Source organism: Elephantulus edwardii, unplaced genomic scaffold (assembly GCF_000299155.1).
Source record: "Elephantulus edwardii isolate Elephantulus edwardi_28Jun2011 unplaced genomic scaffold, EleEdw1.0 scaffold00137, whole genome shotgun sequence".
Taxonomy (NCBI): Eukaryota; Metazoa; Chordata; class Mammalia; order Macroscelidea; family Macroscelididae; genus Elephantulus; species Elephantulus edwardii.
The window spans coordinates 417,977-435,871 of record NW_006399887.1 but is presented as its reverse complement, the minus strand read 5'-3'; the positions used below and the strand labels follow the sequence as shown (position 1 = coordinate 435,871).

At 42.7% G+C, this 17,895-nt stretch overlaps 1 protein-coding gene and 1 pseudogene across 1 annotated transcript in view; both read right to left on the bottom strand.

Annotated features, from left to right (window-relative positions):
• Positions 1–17,895, bottom strand: part of LOC102856227 (sec1 family domain-containing protein 2-like) — a gene marked incomplete at its 5' end in the record, with an annotated part of 374,536 nt that overhangs the window by 103,487 nt on the left and 253,154 nt on the right. The gene's annotated exons all lie outside the window — the stretch shown is intronic.
• On the bottom strand, positions 13,994–15,040 carry LOC102873828 (annotated as a pseudogene).

Below are 17,895 nucleotides of genomic sequence, written 5' to 3'. Positions count from 1 at the left end.
GCCTTGACCCACTTACTTCCCAGCTCCACCCTCCACCAGGATAACCCTTCACATCTGCCAAGTCCCTTCAGAAAATATCTTCTATTGTCCAACCCATGATCTGACAGCTTGTATCTTAAGCTTTCTTGGCTTCTGTGATTCCAATCACGTCAACTGCTGACATTTTTTTTCTCACAAAAGTTATAGCCTCAGAAAACTGCAGAATGTCGGCTGTGAGCAGTTCTTACTCTGTGGCATTTAACAATAATGTGTGAGTTTTACATTCATTTCATAAATTTAAAAAAATTATCATCTGCATTGTTAGTCTTCGGCCATTAGAGTGTAGATTTCCACTCTCATTGTTCAGCCCTTAATCTATATACACCCCATGGAAGGGGCTCCATAACAGGCACAAAGCTAACAACATAAGCATTCCTGGATACGAGTGTATTAGTGAGACTGCTGAAAAAGGAAGGTCAGAGTCAGAAACATGTCGGTGAAACAACACAGGGTCCCAAACAGGCTGGAACCCCCCTCACCCCAAGGCTGACTCTTCCTTACACTGCCTTCATAAGTCTTCTGTTTAGCTCAGAATCCAGTTGAAGTCTGAATCCACAGTTCTTCTGTTCCCTGAATCTCTCCCCCATATCATAGTCTGTAGCCTACAGTTAATCCTCATATGGAAGAAGAGATAAGAGGTGGCAAGGAACTCATCAATATTACACAATATGAGTGACCCTGGAGGAGTGAAACGTCTCAGTCACAAAAGAACAAATGCTAGGGGAGCTCTGGTGGCCCAGTGGCATGAAGCTGCACTGCAATCCCAGAGATATGTGGTTCGATTCCACCAGATGCTCTGCCGGAGAAGGAGGGGCCATCTCCTCCTGTACCAGTCAGATCCAATTTGACGGTACACACACAGAAAATAATAAAATAAAAATTAAAAAAAAATTAAAAAAGGACAAACGCTGCATAACATCACTGTTATAAAAGAGGACTGGCATGGGGGTTGGGGGAAACCAAGAAAAGAGGGGATGAATAATGGAAACTGCATTTGAACAGATGAGGGAAAGATCTGTTTAAAGGGAATATTTAATTAGGCATTATTTGTTGGACAACAGTATAAGGTACTTAGAAATAAGATGCTTAGAAAGTGGGCTGGGGGAGGGGTGGGGAGGGAGGAAATGATGCAACTGAATTTTTTAAATTTTTTTTTAAAATGTGAACTGGATGGGTAGGGAGGAAAATGATGTGCAACAATGAATGAATGAAAATCCAACTTTTTTTGTAAACTTTCCTTAAAATCACAACTAAAAACAAAAGAGGCGGCAATATGCTCTAGTGAGGGCAGGGCTCACTGCCTGGCACACAGGAGGCACCTGCTAGCTATTTCTCCAATGAATGAAGGGGCCAAGAAGGTTGTAAAAGAAGAAAAAAAGGTTGAGTTGGACCAAGGGAGCTGTAAAGCAAAGCAGTGATTTTCCTGAGCAGCTGATAATCTGTCTCTGCAGGGAATTTCAAACAAAGCACTCCCAGATGGCCTGGGCAACTGCAGCTGCCTTGAGAAAGCAGAGAAACTCCCAAGAAGGCCACTTTCCAAGAGCCACTTCAATTGGCTGCAGAAACCCTGTTTGTTTAAGAAGCAAAAGAAATTATACAGGGCTTAAGTACACACGCAAAGGTGCTAACATTGCCTTTAAAAATCAAGAGATTCTAAACCCATTGTGGTTCCTTCTGGTGGGAGGGAGGTGAGCGAGGGCAGGGATGGACAGACAGAGCTGCAATTATTCCTAAGAGTCTTAGTCTGGGGGCTGGGGGCTGTGACTTACATCATTACGCTTTATAACATTTATAGCGTGTGATCTTGTGTGTGCATCAACTCTCATAAAACAAAACCAAACCAGTCCCACCACTTGCTAAGCTCCCAGCAAATTCAACTTTTAAAAACAGCTGATAGAAGGAACACGTCACAGCTGCGAGGTTCTATTATTAGGCAGGTCTGGGCTGCATGGGGAACTTGGGAGGACTTGTTACATTCAGAGGAGAATGTGACATACTCAGGTGTGGCCGCCCACAATTCTAGCCCCAGCATGGAGGACTTCTGTGCAGAACGGGGTGGGAGGGAATCCTGGAGGTAGGCGACCCAGCAGGCAGGCACACCTCACAATTTGCCTTTCTAGAGGCGGATTGCATGGAGGGGTGTAAGGTCAGGTTGCCAGTGAGGATCAAAAAGCAGAATTCCTGTCAGGTATGGAGGACTTAAGGAGGCTGGAGGTGCAATGGTTTAATGTTTAAGCCAAAACTTGATGGCTTGAACTTGCAAATGACTCTTTTGGAATTAAGACCTGGAGATGTGCTCCTGTAAAAAGTCCAGCCTCTAGAAGACTCTGGGACAGATCTACTTTGCCTTATGGGGTCACTGAGTTGGAATCAATTCAATGGCGCCTAATAAGAACAACACACAGGCAACTGGGCAGTCAGATCCTTGATCCTGAATCCCTGTGTTGCTTCAGACCCTGACAAGAAGGCAGTAAAAACAGCATCTCAAAGACAAATCCAAGTGGGGGCAGGCGGGGAGCAAACAGAAGGGTGCACGTAATCATAGGGTTGCACAATTTGATGAGTGGAGGGAGGGAAAGGTAAAGGAAATGGAAAAGATCTGGTGTGGATAAACAATGTATACAAACTTTGTAAGTAAACCAGTATAAAATAAAAAAAATTAAAAACCAAAAAAGACCAACAGCCCTGAGTATCACCTGAAATTTCCCAAGCATGGCTCCTCTGACAGCTGAAACAGCTATTAAACAGTTTCATCTTGTGATTTTTATGTATTTACTTTTAATATATGAGGTAACAAGAGGAACATAAAAACTTAGTACCATGTTAAAGAATATAATTTCATACACTCATTACAACAATTGAAATGCTCCTTTGACAAAGAGATTCAAAAGCTGAATTGCTGAAGGCTATTTCTTTGAAGAGATATATTATTGCTGATAGTTGTGGTCCCACTGGTCCCGGACTCCTGTGGCCCCATGCACAATGGAATGGTTGCCAGACCTTTCTTCCTAGTCTGTGTTAGTCTGTAAGCTCCACCGAAACCTGTTCCATATACAGTAACACACAAGCCTCTGCAGAAGGAAGGGTGGGGCTTGTGAACAAGGTGCATGGCTGGGAGCCAGCATAGGGACTCCTGCATGTAAACTGAGGTTCCTACAGCTAACCCACCATTGCTCCAAGACAATGGATTTTTGATCAGGTATGTGATCGATGAATATAGGAAAGTTGCCATGGGAAACCATTTATCACTAACGTCATTTATACTTTGTGCTCCTTTCCCAGCAACGAAACCTGCTACAAGTGGGAGTAATGCCACCTCTGCTAGAATCCACATTCACAAACCTATCCTGCTCCCTAGGACGACGGCATGCATGATCCTGCCTAGAACCACGGCCAAGTCCTCTCGCCCAGAAGATCTCACCATGAGTGCTTCCTAAAACGCGGTTATTCCATTTCACTTTGTTGAATTCATTTGTTGAATTATAAATTACTATTCATACTATAGTCAGTCTTCTTTCAGAATGTGTTGACATTTCTGGTGGTTCTGAATAACTCAGACTGGAGACACTGCCTGGATGGAGTTGTTTTCAAAAGCTGTTAGGTGCCAGGGCTCCTGGAGCTCCTGCTGCACTTTTTGGAACATTGTGACAAATGACCAGGGTTAATTCATCTTCTGAATTAGAAGAAAACAAGGCTGTATTGTATGCACATAAAGAATTACCACAACACGCTCACTATGCAGCAGAGATGCCCATTTTTGCTTCTTGTTTCCTCCTTTGGGAAGTTCAAGGATAGAATGGCCTAGGGCGTAAGAAGTTTCACTACCAGTCAGAATCCACTAACGGCTCCAGAGGAGAAAGACGGGCAATCTCTCCCTATGCAATTTAAAGCCTCTGAAAATGTGCTGGAGGGTCAACTGACTCTGACTGGCAGTATGTAACAACAACAGGCTTCAGTACCTGGTTAATACAACTCGTGCACAGTTACCTCCACTTACCCCACCCCTTCAGGGGAGGTCTGTGTGGTGCATGATGTCAAATTTTAGTGGAACTTCCAGAATAAGATGTACTAGGAAGAAATTTCTGACTATCTCTATCTGAAAATCAGTTAGTCAGCCAATGAAAAGCCAGCAGATCACAATGACATAATCTTCAACCAACAGTGGGGATAGGACCAGCCTGCATTGTGCTCCATTGTGCATGGGGGTCTTGACAAGTTGGGGGCTCACTTGATGGCCTATAACCACAAGAAGCAAACTGAAGCAACATCAAAGACAAGAAAATGCAGACTAGGCAAGAACTTGTTTGTTCAGGGCCATCTAGTCAGTTCTGACTCTTATTGACACTACACACAACAGAACAGAACACGGCCCAGTCCTGCAGCATCCTTACAGTCATTGCTGGTTGCATCGTGGTCGCTGCCTCTGTGTCCATCCGTGTCAATGAGGATCATGCCCATTTTCACTGATTCCAGGTTACCCACGCAAGACGTCCTTCTCCAGGGACTGGCCCCTTCTGATAACATGTCCAAAGTATGTGAGATGAAGTCTTGCCATCCTTGCATTTAAGGGTAATTCTGGCCATACTTCCATGATAGATTGTTTCTTTGGCAGTTGGAAAAGCCAGAGGGTTCCTTGGAGGCAAAGACAGAGGACCTTCGTCTGTCATACTTTGGACATGAAGCTAGATGAGGCTATTCCTCACAAAGAGATGTCATGCTTGGGAAGATAGAGGGTCAGCAGAAGAGAGGGAGACCCCCAACGAGATTGACGGGCTTCAGCAACAGGTTCAAGTGTTTTGGAGATGATGAGGATGGCACAGGATAAGGCAGGGTTCAGGTAGGCTGTTCATAGGGTTGCTATGATTTGTACTCAGCTTAACAGCACCTAACAACAACAACAATACTGTATAGGCAATATCTTTACCAACACCATATTTCAAAGGCATTGATTCTTCTTTTATGTTTGTTTATTGTCCAATATTCACATGCACAGAAGGCAACTGAAGATACTATGGCTTCAGTCAAACGTATCTGTCTTCAAAGTGGGATCTTCATACTAACAATTGAAGCAACAGTCTGAGCAAGATGTGCCAAACCTGATATGCCATTTGAGTCTCTGACTGATGCTAACTTGGGCACTGATTATGGTTGTAAGTGAAATGAAATCCTTGAAAGCATCATTTTTCTCTGTTTATCATGATGTCATTTACTGGTTCAGTTGTGAGGACTATTCTTTTTGGTGGGTTTGAGCAATTTTTTTTTTTAGGAATTTGGTTTTATGTTGAGGTATATCCCACACAGGAAGCTGTAATCTTGGATTTTCATCAGTCAGTGCTCCAAGATCCCTTCAAGCCCAGTAAGTATGGCTGTGACATCAGTATATCACAGGTTCTCCAGTACAGATTCTACATTTGTACTTCAATTTAAGTTGGGGAAATGTGATCCACTCAAAGAACGTGTCTGTGGATTTGGAAGAAAAACTTCCATAATTTGACTTGTAGAGCCACTAATCCAATCCAGCATCTCAGGGAGGGGTAAATGGAAGCCCCATCCTCCTGCCATGGACCATCCTTCAAAGGCCTGCTGGAGGAGCATCCCACCTGTCCCTCCAGGAAGTGGGCCTGATGCACGGACTCCTTACCCTGCCTTCCTGATATCTAGTGTGAGGATGTGTGTGTATTCCTATGTAGGGCAGCTGCAGTTGAAGTCCCAGAGTTCCCCCAGGAAGAACACCTGGAAGTCTGAGGTACAGGTCAAGAAGGAAGCATGAGGGACTGCACTGAGCTGCACTGTTCTGTCCCTTTTGGAACCTTAGCTCAAGTCCAGAATGGAGGCTGATTTGACAAGGCTTGTTGTACACGGTTTGGGCTACAATTGCTGGTTGGGTTACACACTGAGAAATACTTTCTTATCCAAAGTTACAATGAATAAAACTCAGGGAGGGGCTTCTCTGCTAATTACACAAACTTGTGCTACAGCTAATTGTCCATTTGTAGAAAGGGCTCAAATGAGAAATTCAAACCACAGCTTTATCAAAAGCCTTTCAAATTACAGTCTGCCCTCCCCCTTTCTCCTGTTCTCCTGCCCTTTAGAAGAGCTCTTTAAAACATTTCTTCTCCATTGCATTTCTTGAGCTCAGGCTCACTGAGCTTGTTATTAAATCTTGCCAGTCCAGAGGGATAGTAGTGTCTTTTTAGTTCTATTTTTTTTGGGGGGGGAGGTGCAGTGGTTAGCAATATGGGAACATTTTCTGATCTATTTGAGAAAAAAAGAATGAATAGAAGGGAGGCTTATTGGCCTAAGGTTTCTTTCATTCCCTTTGTTTCTTAAAAGAATAGAAATGCAAAGGGAGCTTATTTTCCTCCCAGCAGCAGACAGATCAAATGAGACACCACCCCCAGACCTCTGAACACACAAAACTCACTGGCTGCCCTGGTCTAAGGTTCCAGGGCACCTGTTGTTGTAAGTCTCCATTGCCCTGAGCCTGTACAGCTATGCCTGAAATTTAAGCTCCACTAAATGAGGGCCCTTATCTATCACTTTTCTGTATTTTCTTTTGGAGGCAGTGTGGATTAGTGTGTGAGTTAGCCATGCCTGATTCAGAGATGGGACGCTGTCCAGAACAGGGCTGCCAAAGGGCCTGAGGGTAAAAACCTTGCCCTCTCTTCATCTTGCCCCCTCTTTTTAAAAATGCATGTTTTTAAATTATGGTAAATAACTAGGTTACAAAATATGTGCCAAATCAACGGTCTTCACATGTTCAGTTTCCAGACATAAAATAGGTTCATCCTGTGTTGTTCAAGGATCACTGTTAAGCATTCCTGCATTTTCCAACAAAGATCTACTACCTCACTGCCATCAAGTCAGTTATTTCTTTAATTTTTTTTACTGTAATATGAATAGAGATTTATAAAAAATACTGGTTTTTCACTCATACACACACATTTTATTTTATAACATTAGTTATAATATCATCACCCTTTATTATTCCCAGGTAGCCTTCCAAGAATGATTATTTATGTGTGTAAAACTTTCTTTAGTAGTGGTATTATACAATATTTATCCTCCGATGACTGGCTTATTTCAATCAGCGTAATCTCTGATAGGTGAATCCATGTTATGCAATGTTTTTCAAATTCTCTATTATTGCATAGTAATCTACTGTGTCTCTAACCATTTGTCCATTGATGCACAATTGGGTTGTTTCCATCTCTTTGCTATTGCAAACAATACTGAAATAAACATGCATGTGCATCTGTCAGTTTGTGTTACAGCTCTTATTTCTTCAGAAGATATACCTTGTAGTAAGGTTGCATCATCTGCATAATGAAGATTGTTGATGAGTCTTCCTCCAATCCTGATCTCATATTTTTCTTCATAAAGTCCAGCATCACAAATTATTTTCTGGGCATATGGACTGAAATGGTATGCAGAAAGGATACAGCTCTGAGACATGCTTTTTAAAAAATTTTAAATGATGCAGTGTTCCCTTGCTCTGCTTGGACAATAGCTTGTCTATGTAGAGGTTTTGCCTGAGCAAAAGAAAGTGTTCTGGGATTTCCATTCTTCTCAATGTTAGCCATACCTTGTTATGATCTACACAGTTGAACGTCTTTGAATAGTCAATAAAAGACATATGCACACCTTTCATATCCTCTGCTTTCAGTCAAGATTAATCTGACATTAGTAAAGATATCTCTGGTGGTCCTTCTAAATTCAGTTTGAATTTTTGGCAGTTCTCTGTCAATATATTGTTCCAGCCATTTTTGGATAATCTTCAGCAAGATTTTACTTGCATGTGATACTAGTGATATTAGATAATTTCCACATTCTGTGGAAAAGGGAAAGAGAAGAGGACTTGGAAAATTTGTTGCAGAAGATCAACGCAACCTTCAATTTGTTTTACATTTCAACATCAAGAAGACAAAATTCCTTACCCTGGGCCAATAAGCAACATTATGATAGATGGAGACAAGATTGAAGTTATCAACAATTTCATTTTCCTTGTATCCACAACCAACACTCGTGGCACCAGCAGTGGAAAAAAAATTAAAAAATAAAAAGACATATTACACTGAATAAATCTGCTGTAAGGGACCTTTCTAAAGTATTAAAGAGTAGTAATATCAGTTTCAAGACTAAAGTGTGCCTGATTCAAGCTGTCATCTTTTTCAATAACTTGTTATAGAGCTGAAACTTGGACAAAGACTAAGGAAGATGGAAGAAGAATCGATGCCGTTGAGTTGTGGTATTAGAGTCCTGAATATGCCATGGACTTCTGAAAGAACAAATAAATATGTCTTGAAGACAGTGGAGCCAAGGTACTCCTTGGAGGTAAGAATAGTGAAGGTTCACCTCACATAGTTTTGTCATGTCACATATTTTGTCATGTTGTTAGGAGCTTCTGGTCCTTGGAAGAGAACATCATGCTTGGAAAGGTAGGAGGTCAATGAAAGAGAAGAACCTCAATGAGATGGATTGACACAGATGGATAAAATGGGCTCAAGTATGTAAGAAATCATGAGGATGGCACAGGATAGGACAGGGTTCAGATCTGTGTTCACAGGGTCACTTTAAGTCATAGCTGGCTTGCTGGCACTTAACAATGACAAAAACATACCTACTAATGGGATTGGTGGCTTAAATTATATTTGATGTGATAAGTCTGTTCTGACCCATGCAAGTCAAAGCTTTAAATCTGACTCATGTAAGTCACAGCTTAAAGCATAGTCAAGTTTAAGTAAGGATCCAGAAAATTCAGCAAGGAAGGTAGTTTCTCTGTCCCTGCCTCTCTCACCCTGTGGACAGAGCAAGACTTTCTGCTTGAGTGGAGACGGTGGCTTTCTGCAGCCTTTGAGAAACTCCTTACAGTCACAACTATCAAGCCAGCCTTGGGCTCCAATACAATCTGAAATGGATTGAATTTTGTCCCCCAAAACATGTCACCTGGGTTGGGCCATAATTCTCAATGGTTTGGCAGTTATGGAATTAAGTAACTTGGCAGTTATGGAATGATATAATTATCTCACATTATTTGACACAATCAGTCAATGACTTATAAGCGAATTAGTTGCTTTCACTGTTGTATGCCATGGAGTCATAACCAACTCATAGCTGACCCTCCAGCAGGTTTTAAGAGGTAGGAAATTGCATGGGAGGAGATAAACCAGCCTTATCCTGTGAAGCAACTGGTACATTTGAACCATGTGCCTTTGGAATTGCAGCACAGGTTCTTTCTACCAGAGACACCAGAGCTTCCTACGGGGATTGGAAAGGAATGCAATATCCATGCTCAGGTCATAGCCCTGATCTGATGAGAAGGGTTTCCTTGAAGTGTGGTCTGAATCACTTTTTCTTTTGCAAGAGATTAAAAGAGAGAGAAGTAAACAGCATGAAAGACATCAATAACATCAGAAAGAGGAGCTCGGAACAGGTGCATACCAGGGTCACTGTGCTGAGAACCTCCTAGACACAGGGGAAGACTGATGCCAAGACACTTGAAGATCGAGATGACTGTCCATTAGATGTAGAAAGGAGATAGAGCTAACACAGAGAAAAATCTTCCCCTAGAGCTGGAACCCTGAATTTGAACTTGGAGTCTACTAAACTGTGAGAAAAATTTCTAATTAATGGAGCCATTCATAGCAGCACAAGATAACTAAGCTTCTCACACCTTTACATAATCCTCTAACAGAGACATCTAGGAGAAATCACATGGTGCTTTAAACTGTGGCCAAAAAGTTTTCAAGGAGATTTTGGGTTTCTAGGCACACAGTCACACTTGGATAGGGACAGATTAAGCTCCCAGTATCTAATGTGCACCAGGTTGAGGATGGATGATGAGTTTGAGGCCAAGGACACAGGAAGAGAGCCAGATCTCTTTCCAGCTGATAGATGAATTTGGAGAGACATTTAAGAACTGGTGAGTTACAATCTGCTTTACAATCTGAAGGTGAATACACATTTAACAGCTGTGCATGCTTCTTTTTCCTCTGAATGAATATGGAGTTTGAGAGATTGTTTAGGAATAAGAAATCCATAATGTTTAGAATTACCTTTAGGCTCTCAGAAGAAGAACCAAAAAAAAAAAAATCTATCAACTCAGATAAGCCAGTTTGGTAACCCTTGAAATGTCTCCTCTACCACCTGCATGTAAATGCTTTTCTCTCTACTTCCAAGTGTTTATTGCACTCTTGGTGGTGGTGGTGGTAGAGAGCCCACAGAAACTAGTGCTTGGGACCAGATTTAATAAACAGTCATAAAGGTTTCCTTGTGAGCTCATAAAATGAGACAGGTCTCAGGCTGACTGCATGTTTGGCGCCTCACACAAAGTCAGGTACCCAGGAGGTGGGCAATAAATGCAACATGTGGCTGAACTCAAAACAAGTAATCCTTCTGGGGGAAAAAATCTCCAAGGAGAATTGTCAGATACGGCTTCAGAGGTCCACAGTCTCATGGACTGGACATCCTGACCAGTTGGTTGCTTGTGAAAAGAAAATGGGTCTAATCTGGGCAGGAAAGTGCCAGAAGATGGAATTCCTAGAATGACCACCCCTAGGGACTGCTACAAGGTCTGACCCAGTCAGTTAGCCTGTGCTGGCTGAGTTCTTGTGGTGTACTCTAGGGGTTAAATGTTTTCTCTCATCTCAGTTCACATATCTATACTAAGAAAGCATTTGAGGTGTTTCTAAAAGTCAGGGGTGGGACGAATGTTAACACAGGAAGCTACGAACTGTATGAACTGAAAGGTTGGAGGTTTGAGTCCACTCAAAAGCACCTTGGAAGAAAGGTCTGGTGATCTACTTCTGAAAAATCAGCTACTAAAAACCCAAGTAGCACCGTTCTGCTCATGAGTCAGAGCCCACCTGAGGACAGCTGGCTTTAACTGCTTTAATGAATTCTGAGAATGTTCATAGTAATAGTGTTTAAAATGGTGGGAAACTGGAACTAAACATTCTCTGATACGAGGATAAAAAGTAATTTGCTTGGGGGCTGAGGGTGGGCAGGGGGAAATAATAGGGTTGCACAATTTGGCGGGTGGGGTGGAGGGAAGAGGTGTAAAAGAAATGGGAAAGATCCGGTGGGGATCTAGAAAGACAGGGTATCGGTGGCAATAGCTCAATGGTGATTAATTTTAGAAAACACCATGTATGGGGATGATTGTATGAAACACAATGTGAATGAAGGACAGTGTGAAACACAATGTATACGAACTTCGTAAGGAAATCAATATAAAAAAATTTTGAACCCCCCAATACTTTTATTGTTAAAAAAAGTCTTCTCCCTCTCTTAAATACTTTTATTGTAAAACAAAACAAAAAACGTTTCTTTCTCCCTCTTTAATACAAAAAAACCACAATCTCTCTCTCACACACACACTTAATCTATCATTGCCTGATAACAGAAGATGCCTGGGGTGCACTAAGTGACAAGGGTAGGCTGCATGTTTACTCTTGCTGTTCGTTGCCATAGAGTCGATTTGGAGTCACAGTGACTCCACACACAGGTGAAGAGAAGAGCTGCTCTTGAACATTTTCAAGTCTGTGACCTTATGAAAGCAGCTGTCAGGCCTATCTCTTGAGGCATTTGTGAGTGAATTGGAACTACTAACCTTTTGGTAAATAGTCAAGCACATAACCATTTTTACTACCTCAAAGATTGGATTACATTATCTCTCTCTCTCTCTCTCTCTCTCTCTCTCTCTCTCTCTCTCACACACACACACACACACACACACACACACACACACACATACACACACACACACGAGGGAGAAGGAGAAGGAGAGGGAGAGGGAGAGGGAGAGGGAGAGGGAGGACGTTGTGCTTCTTCCTCCAATGGCTGCACATCTCTCTGGCAATTTGTGGTTTCGTGGAAACCCACTGGAAGGTCAACTATGAGTTGACTCCAGTTGGATTACAATGGGTTTGGGGTTTTTGAGGACATACATACATATATGTGTGCGTGCATATCCATCCTGAAAAATATATAGCTCCTGCTGTTGTTAGGTGCTGTTATGTACACTCCCTGTTACGTACTCATTTTGACCCTATGTACAATGGAATGAAACATGGTTAAGTGTGGCCCCATGCTCATAATTTCTGCTATGTTTGAGCCCATGTTGCAGTCACTGTGTTAATTCATTTCATTGAAGAACTTCCTCTTTTCCATTGATTCTCTACTTTATCAATCATGTTGTCTTTCTGCAGGGCCTCGCCCCACCTAGTAACATGCCCAAAGCATTTGAAGCCAAGTCTTGTTAGCCTCACTTCTAAGGAACATTCTGATAGGACTACTTTCAAGATAAATGTGCCTGTTTTTCTTGTACTCTAAAACATTATTGCAAATTATTAACAGTCTGCTCTACAAGAAAAGGACAGGAAATCTCCTTCAGTGCAACTTATTACCTCTGACAACTCTCTAGAGGGTCAGCTATGATTTGGTCCCAATTGAACGGCACACAACAACAACTGTAATAACAGACATTATCTATGTGTTGTCCAACATGGACACTTGAAATACAAAATATTGAGCACTTGAAATATGGCTAGGGTTACTGAGAAATAGCATTTTAAAATTTGACTTAATTTAAATAGCCACACGTGACTAGTAGATAGGGAACTAGACAGTGCAGTTCTGTAAGGTAAACCCAAAGAAAAGGGCCTTCTTCTAGAGTCAACAGATGGAGAACGTCCCTCTCTACAGCTGGCACCTTGAATTTGAACTTCCAGGCTCCCTAAACTGAGAAAGAATAAATTTGTTTGTTAAAGCTATTCACACATGTTACCTCTGTTACTGCAGCACCAGATAACCAACACTCTATATTTTGCTAGTTATCCCTCTACAATAGCATCCTGTTTCCATTCATGTAATCTCTTCATGTTTTCTATTTTTTTACCTGGACCATCTCTTCCCCTCTTATAATTTCCCTTGGCCAACTCACTTTCCTTACTTCCCATTTATGTAAAAGGGGAATTAGATAGCTATTTCTTAAACTTTTCATTTCCTGGCTGCTGGTGCCAGGAGTGTCGGCTGTGAAGCCAAGCTGACTAAAGCTGTTAATAATCTCAATCTCTTCACCATCCATCCCGATGCTGCCAGTTGACCCAGTGGTGAGGATTTTTGTTTTCTTGATATGGAGCCTCAATCCATATAGAAGACTGCAGTCCTTTGACCTTCTGCAGCAAGTGCTTCAGGTCCCCCTCAGTTTTAGCAAGCAGGGTTGTGTCATCTGCATAACACAGATTATTGATGAATCTTACACCAATCCTGACCCCACATACAGCCCTCATACAGCCCAGCCTCCTGCATAATCTGTTCTGTATAAAAATTGAAAAGGCATGGAGATAGGACACATCCCTGGCATACACCCTTCCCAATTTTGAACCACACAGTGTTTCCTTGCTCTGTTCTGATGATTGCCTCCTGGTCCAAGAACAGGTTTCGCACTAGCATGATCACTGGGATTCCCATTCTTCTCAGAGTCAGCCACAGTTTGTTGTAATCCACACAGTCAAATGCCTTTGCATAATCAATGGAACACAGATAGATATTCCTCTGGTACTCCCTGCTTTCAGCTTAGATCCATCTAACATTAGCTACAATATTCCTAGTACCACAAACCCTTCTAAATCCAGCCTGGACTTCTGGCATTTCTCTGCTGATGTGCTGTTCCAGTCATTTCTGGATAAACTTCAGCAGAATCTTGCTTGCATGTGATATCAATGATATTGTTTGATAATTTCCACACTCTGTTGGATCTCCTTTCTTTGGAATGGGAACAAATATATTATCTCTTTCAGTCAGTTGGCAAAGTGGTTATTCTCCAGATTTCTTGACACACTTGGTGAGCACATGTCAATTGGTATACCATCAATTCCTGGGGCTTTACTTTTTTAAAAAAACAATAATAATTTATTAAGGGCCTCCCACACACACACTCGCCATGTTAGGGTCACTTTTTCTGCTTGTAGATCTTGTGCGCTAGTCCCAGGAAGATGGCCGAGGGCAGGGGAGCAGCGTATTGCTCGATAAACCCCATAATGTGTCTGAAACTCTCTTCTTCATACTGCTTGAACACAGCAGGCATCTCCAGTTCCTCATGCAGTGCTTTCACCACCTTCTCCGTCTCCTTCTGCCCATAATTGTCCTGCAGGATCTGGCGTTGTTCTGGAGAGGCCCGCTTCAGACACCTGATCACCGGCCAGCTGCATTTGTTGTCCTAGATGTCAGTGCCAATCTTATCTGTCACATAGGGTCACCAAAAAGATCAAGGTAATCATCTTGAATCTGAAAGAACTCGCCCATCTCTAGCAGGACCTTCTTGGTGTTAGCATGTTCTTTCTCCCCGTTGGTGCCCACAATATACATTGCAGCAGCTACAGGAAGGTAAAAAGAGTAGAAAGCTGTCTTGTACTTGACAATAGATTTGTACCTCTTTTCAGTGAATCTGCTGAGCTCCACTTTGTCCTGAGGGGCAGTGATGAGGTCCAAGGTCCGTCCAATCTCAGTCTGATAGGAACTCTGCAGGAAGAGCTCCATCAGGTTCAAGTAATAGGGCTGCTCCCAGCAGTAGAGCTTCAGTAGGTGGTAGATACATGATTCCAGCAGCATGGCATCATTGATGGCATCCAGACCGATGCCTGGCTTCTGATACCAGCAGGGCTTCCCATGTTGGGTAAGGGATGAATCCATGATGTCGTCTAATACAAGGAAGAAAGCTTGGAGCAGTTCCACACACCAACCCACCATCAGGACCTGCTGCAGTCTCTCAGCATTCTGCTTCCTGGGCTCCACCAGCTCCTGGAATACTGCCAGCACTGTTAAACCTCGGTTGTACTTGCCTTCAATGGCATTGTACTCTAGGACCTTCCTGAGCCAGGTAACAGCATCTCCTATTTCTGGGTGCCCCATACCATCCTCAGTCAGCACCTTGGGAGAAGTGCTAGATGAAATCCTGCTTCGCTTGGGCATAAGCCTCTGATTTCTGGTCTCCATTCATTCTGAGGGAGGAGCAGAGTGCTCTGTTCTTGGATTCCGGTTCTTGCTTTGTGGGCCTTAATTTTTGCCAATACCTTCAAAGCAGCTTGGACTTCTTCCTTTATCACCATAGGCTCTTTGGCATCAGAAGCCAAGAAATTAAAAAATGTATTGCCTGGGAAAGTCTGCTGTCAGAGACCTCTCCAAAGTACTGAAGAGCAATGGTATCACTCTGGAGACTAAGGTGCACCATGATACAGGCCATGGTCTTTGCAATCAGTTGCTATGCATCACAGAGCTGGACAATGACTAGGGAGGATAGAAAGAAAATTGATGCCTTTGAGCTGTGGTGTTGGAGATGAGTATCGAATATACCATGGACTGCTAAGAAAATGAACAGGTTTATCCTCGAGAGGGTTAAACCACACTGCTCCTTGGAGGCAAGGATTCTGAAACTTCATCTGACATGCTTTGGAAATGTTGCAAGAAGGGACCAGTTCTTAGAGAAAGACATCATTCTTGGGAGGGTGGAGGGACAGCACAAGAGGGGAAGACCCTCTATGAGACGGATTGATTCAGTGACTGAGGTAATCGGGATGGGTATGTCAGAGGCAGTGTGATTGGCACAGGATAGAGCAGGGTTTAGGGCTACATAGGGTCGCTATGAGTTAGAAGCGACTTGATGGCACATAACAACAATATTCCTTAAACAGAAAATAAGAATTAGGAAAGAATCCTAAAAATGAATACAATGAAACAATTTGTTAATTCCAGCTGGAATCTCTGAGGTCAGGATCTGTTATGAAAGAAGATGAATGAGAAGCCCAAGAACAAGCTAGTTCTGAACTGAGACATTCTCCTTGTCTGAAAATGATTAAGAAAAGGACCTCATCCTCACTCTGGGATTCCATATTATTTAATGGTGTGCTTGTGTACCAGAGGGCATCAGCTTCTCAATCAATCACCAGAAACCGCCAGACAGACCATCAATTCTCTCTCTTTAAAAGAAGTTTGCCCCAAGGAATCAAAACTAGTTTCAGTCAACAATCATGAGGAGAGAGAGATGTTTCAGTTTGGTATTAGGACTCATTTTCAGGCATCAGTCCAGTAGATGCCGAGGCAGAGCAGAGGTCAGAGTGCCTGGCAGAGAGGAGAGGAGATCAAACATGAGGAGGAAGGAGACCCAGAAGGAAGGCGGAAGCACAAACTAGGCCACCTTCTGGTGCTGATGAGAGGATTTTCGTGGAATCTGTGGGTGCCAGGAAGGGAGTAACCCATCTGGAAGGCACTGGTGGGTAGGAAGCTAGCTCGCCAGCTTTGAATTTCACATGCCTGAACAGATGCAGCACCTCTCCGCCCCCACCTGACAGTAAGAACACCATGAACCTCAATGGGGCGAAGAGCCGCATTCAATGAATAACATGGCACCTAAAACACCACAGAAGTATGGATTCATCATCATCAGTTTATGCTATGAGATGCTCAGTATCATGATTCTGGAGTCCCTAACCGAGGCTGTGAAGAGGGGGAGGCAGTGAAGCCGAGATTGGCAATGCTGCCAGGAATTCTTGGAAAGCGGACTGGCAAATGAAGGAGAAGTGAAAACCTTCAGATCTGAGGGTCAGTGGCTCGTCCATTCTACGTAATGAAAATTCAGGGTTGATCAAAGTAACATTAGGAAAATGGAAGGTCACTTTTTATTTCAAAGAAGGAATCAGAGACAAAGCTGACTTTTAAATTCCACCAGGGAAAGCTCCTTCACTTGATAAATATTTACTGAGTGCCTGCCATGTGGCACTATTCTAATCCTGGATACAAAAGAAAACAGAAAAATTCCTACTTGCAATCAACTTCCTCTGTATTTCCCCATTGTGTCTAAAAATGATGATAATAGTTAACATGCACTAAGTACTTATAATGTGCCAAGCAGGATTCTAAGCATTTTGTATGGATTAAGGAGCTGTGGGGGTTCCTTATGTGAAGCAGAAGATAAAATACAGGAGCCTTCAATATGGATTGTATTACAACATCAAAAACCCCAACATTCTCACCACTGGACTATCATGATAGATGGAGAAATGATTGAAACAGTCAATGCCTTCATCTTACATGGATCTAAAATCAACACCCTAGGTACCAGCAATGAGAAGATCAGGAAACACTGAACTGAGAAATTCTGCAATTAGGACCTCTCCAAATTATTGAGGAGCAATGATGTTAGTTTGAGGACTAAGATGCACCTAATGCAGGACATGGTTTTTCCTATCACCTGTGTGCATCTTATAGCTTGACAATGACTATGGATGGCAGAAGAAGAACTGATGCCTTTGAACTGTAGTGTTGGAGAAGAGTACTGAATATCTTATGGACAGCCAAAAGAACATAAAGATATATCTTGGAGAGGGTGCAGCCTGAGTGCTCCTTGGAGGCAAAGATGCGAAAGCTTCATCTCATTTACTTCAGGCATGTTGCTAGGAGACGTTGTTCCTTGGAGAACATCATACTTGGGAAGGTGAAGTGAGGAAGACCCTTAACCACATGGATGACACAGTGACTCCAGCTATGGGCTCAAGTGTCTCAGAGATTTTGAGATGACATAGGATAGGACACGGTTCTGATCTGCTGTTCACAGGGTTGCTGTGGGTCATACTTGACTCGGCAGCACGTAACAACAACAGCATTCCAGGTTGAAGGGGCCCTAGCGGCGTAGCACTTTATGTGTTAGGTTGCTCACCAAAAGGTCAACAATTGAAATCTATCATCTTTTCCTTGAGAAAAATATGGGTAGTCTCCTCCCTGTAAAGATTTACAGCCTCAGAAACCCCATGGAGGGTCACCACAAGTCAGAACTCGAGGGCAGCGGGGGAAAATTTCCGG